Source organism: Prosopis cineraria, unplaced genomic scaffold, assembly GCF_029017545.1.
Source record: "Prosopis cineraria cultivar Desert tree isolate PC_DT_omini unplaced genomic scaffold, ASM2901754v1 PC11, whole genome shotgun sequence".
In the NCBI taxonomy this organism is placed as follows: domain Eukaryota; kingdom Viridiplantae; phylum Streptophyta; class Magnoliopsida; order Fabales; family Fabaceae; genus Prosopis; species Prosopis cineraria.
The window spans coordinates 38902375-38906244 of record NW_026555342.1 but is presented as its reverse complement, the minus strand read 5'-3'; the positions used below and the strand labels follow the sequence as shown (position 1 = coordinate 38906244).

Here is a 3870-nt window from a genome sequence, read left to right as displayed (position 1 = left end):
TAGAACACATTTGTTACCCACTTTTATTTGTCAATTAGGACCATTTTATTAATGATTTATCACCTTCAAGTGCACACATTGCATTAGATTTGGAACTTTGCCTAAGTTTCTAAGATCAGTGCACTAGGGGCATTTTGGTCCAAAAAATGAACTTTTGAGAAAATGTACAAGAAAAATTGACAAAGTGCATTTTATGTCCAGTTGATGAATGGTGAAATTATATTTTTAAAATTCATTTTAGTTTGGGAGTAATTAAATAAAAAAGTCAACACTTTCTTAAGTGTCTTAGTTTGTCCTAGTTTTTGGTTTGCCTTTGTGTGAAAATTTTTATATAATTTTGTGCAGCCTGAAACTTGGTTAATTTAATAAATTCTCCCTTCTAATTATGAATTTAATTCTGGACATGAATTAGATTTTATTATATCATATGCTATTTAATTGAATTATGTGATTTATGTGACATAGGTGGCATGTGACTTGTGCATCAATTGGGCAATTGAGGTCAACACTCCTTGAGGACAATGGCTGATGGTTTGCACGTGAATTATGATTATTTTGAGGGATTAGATCAGCTAAAATGATGTGGATGACACATGGGAAATTAGGCACACATTGGAATCATCTACAAACCAATAGGAAGTTGCCACCTTGCAAGTGTGACAAGGCTCCCATTTACATTTTAATTTCTTTTTCCTTATTTTAATTAAGCTTCAGCTGATGGGAGACACCAAGGAGCACGCCATTTTAAGTCCCAAATGGGATCCAACACATATCTCATTCATCTTCCACATTCTCTCTCTCTTGTTCATAGTGTTCTTCATTTTCTCTCTTTTGTTCTTCATTTTCCAGCACCCTAACCTCCATTTTCAGCCACCAAACCTCCACAAAACTCATACCATTCTTCTCCTCTCTTCATTTTCGTTCCATCCCTTCCATTTTCACAAGGATTGAAGCTCATTTCCATCATTCAAGAGCTATGGAGTTTGGCCTTCACAAGCAATCACTAGGGTTCTTGAAGATGAAGATTGGCTAAGTTTCTTTGTGGAATCCTAGAGAGATGAAGATGGAGGATGAGTCTTGAGCTTCAAATTGGCTAAGTTCTTTTGTTTCCTATCCTCTTCTCTTTTTACTAGATGGTTAGATTCCTTAATCTAGGGTTTAATCATCTTAGCTTATAAATTCTAATTTGAATTTGATGTTGATGTAAAGAGAGAGGATTGTTTCATTTAATTTCTTCCTTGGACAGCCATGACTGAATTTTGCCACTCTTTGTTTGGCACATAATCTTGTGTTTTTCAATTAGTGAATTTCTTGTGTTAATATTGCATAATCTTGTGGTGTTAATGCTTGTGTTGTTGAGTAGCTTGACATAATCTTGTGGTTGCTCAATTTATGTGTTTGACCATGGCTGTTGAGAGAGGATTTTGAGTGAATCACTTGGCTAATGTCTTCACCAATTGGTTAATTGAACTAGGGACTTTAATCTAAGACCTAGGGAGGTTAGCTAATTAGGTTAATTGGCTTAGGATAATTTTCTTAAGTCATGACAGCTTTAGTCAAGAGGAAAGGGAAGCTAAACTTAGCCTAATCATGAGAAGATAATGAGTCCAAAATCAACTAATCTCTAGGGTTCCATTATTGTAAAAAGGGAAGTTCATTTCACTCACTTTCACTAGCATTTTAATTACTTGCATATTAGGTAATTAGTTTAGATAATTAGCTAGATAACTAAATTCCTACAAACTTTGGTTGATTTATTTCACTAGATAACTTTCAATTAGACTTAAAACCATTCCTTGGGAGATGACCTAGGGTTGGCCCTATATTGCATTAGGGTTAGCTTTAGTGTAATTTTGAGGATAAGCGACTAATTTCCTATCAAAATTTTGGCGCCGTTGCCGGGGAATGGTTTAAGTTTAATTCTAAGGTTGTTTAGTACTTAATTTACATTTTTAGTGTTCCTGAAAATTTTTTGAAAAATTATAAAAATTTGTGTTTTGTGTTTTGTTTAGTGTTTTTTGTGTGTTTTGAGTGTTTTTATTCTGTTTTGAAAAAGAAAAAAAAATTAGTGCAATTTTCGTTGGTTTGGTGTAGAGCTGAAAATACTCTGTTTCTAGTGTCTCTGTCTGAAATTGAAAAATTAACTGGGAATGAGTCTGAGGGAATTTGAACTTGAAATTTATTTCATTGAAAGCTCTATATCCTAGCTTCACTTTAAAATTGGTTTGGTCAATTTTGGACGTGGGAAGTGTCCTGTGGAAATTTTACAATCTAACAAGGTCCAGGGAGCCATTACAGAGGATTCCCAAAACCCTGTTTCAACTTTGAGTTAGCATATCTTCCTCTTTGTGCGTTCAAATTGATTGATTCCAGTTTCATTTTTCTTATCGCTGTCTTATCTTTGTTTCTTGTGTTTAGGATTTTCTTCAATTTTTCCATTTTCCTATTTGAAAGTTTGTTAGAAGCTCTGAAGGTCTTCTGGACGAAATCCTGTTTCTCCAGACTTGAGGACCAACTTGTGAAAAATTCTGGGAACGATTGGGAAGGATTTTTAATCTAAAAGTTTTATATAATTTTCCTGTATATCTCTTGTGTTTCTCATAAAAGTTTCAGGGGAATTTATCATGTGGATTTGCTGATAGAAAATTCACAAGTTCACTGTCTCCAGAGAGCCTACTGTGCGAATTCCAGAATTGCCAAAGCTTCTTGATTGAGCATTTCTAACTCTCTTTCTACTTGTTTGGTGTTTTTTTTTTTCATTTTGTTGCTATTGAGTTTAATAAAAAAAATAAAAAAAATTATTTCTCTTGCTTTTGTGTGTTTTGAATTGTTTCATGTTGATTTGCATTTTAGTTTAGCTTGTTCTTTGTTCTTAATTTTCTTGAGCTTGATTAGTGCATGACCCGAAGAAAACATACCTCTTTTGTTGAATTAGATCCAGAAATTGAAAGGACTATTTCTAGATTGAGAAGATCACAACCTATTCTTGATTCTCATTTGGTTTGTAATTCAACAATGGAAGGTATCTTAGGACATGAGCATGTGCATAATGAGGGCCATGGGAATGGGAATGAGAATTTGCATGATGATGGCCATGTTAATAATGAATTTGAAGGCTTGCATAACCCTAGAGAGGAGAGGAGCATTAGGCAATTAACTCAACCTAATTGGCATGATAATCCTTATGGCTTATATGTTCCTCCTACTAATGTTCAATTTGAAATTAAATCCTCCTTGATTAATGCATTGCCTAAATTTCATGGGTTACCAGGAGAGGATTGTCATAGGTTTTTGCATACTTTCCTATTGGTTTGTGATACTATGAAGCCTATGCATGTAAATGTTGATGATGTTCAAGCTAAGGCTTTTGTATTTTCTCTTGAAGGTTTAGCAAAGGAGTGGTATTTCAACTACCCTTCTTATGTGAAAGTGAGCACATGGGCCGAGCTAAGAAGACTCTTCTTAGATAAATTCTTTCCAAATTCCAAGGTCACCAATTTGAGAAAGCAAATCTATGGGGTCCAACAAGGAGAGGATGAGAGTCTCTATGAGTATTGGACTAGATTCCAAGGCCTTTTGGCTAAATGCCCACACCATCAAATTTCTAGTGAGAATTTAGTCCAATATTTCTATGAGGGCTTGATTCCAAGAGACAAAGTTAACATTGATGCCGCTAGTGGTGGATGCTTGATTGACCTCACTTCCTTAAAGGCTTGGGAACTAATTGACAAGATGGCTTCAAGTGGTGCTCAATACTCTACAAGGGAAAAGAGAAATGTGAATATGGTAGGTTCCTCAGTTCTTAATGATTCATATGTGGACTTGCTAGCTGCCAAGATTGGGAGAATGTTGGCTCCACAAATATCTCAA

The 3870-nt window shown here is 34.8% G+C and overlaps 1 non-coding gene across 1 annotated transcript; it reads right to left on the bottom strand.

Moving 5' to 3' along the window:
- Positions 1-3495: 3495 nt before the first annotated feature.
- On the bottom strand, positions 3496-3602 carry LOC129287356 (small nucleolar RNA R71). Its single transcript, XR_008587676.1, has one exon. It is a non-coding gene; the product is annotated as a small nucleolar RNA R71 (small nucleolar RNA).
- Positions 3603-3870: the final 268 nt, after the last annotated feature.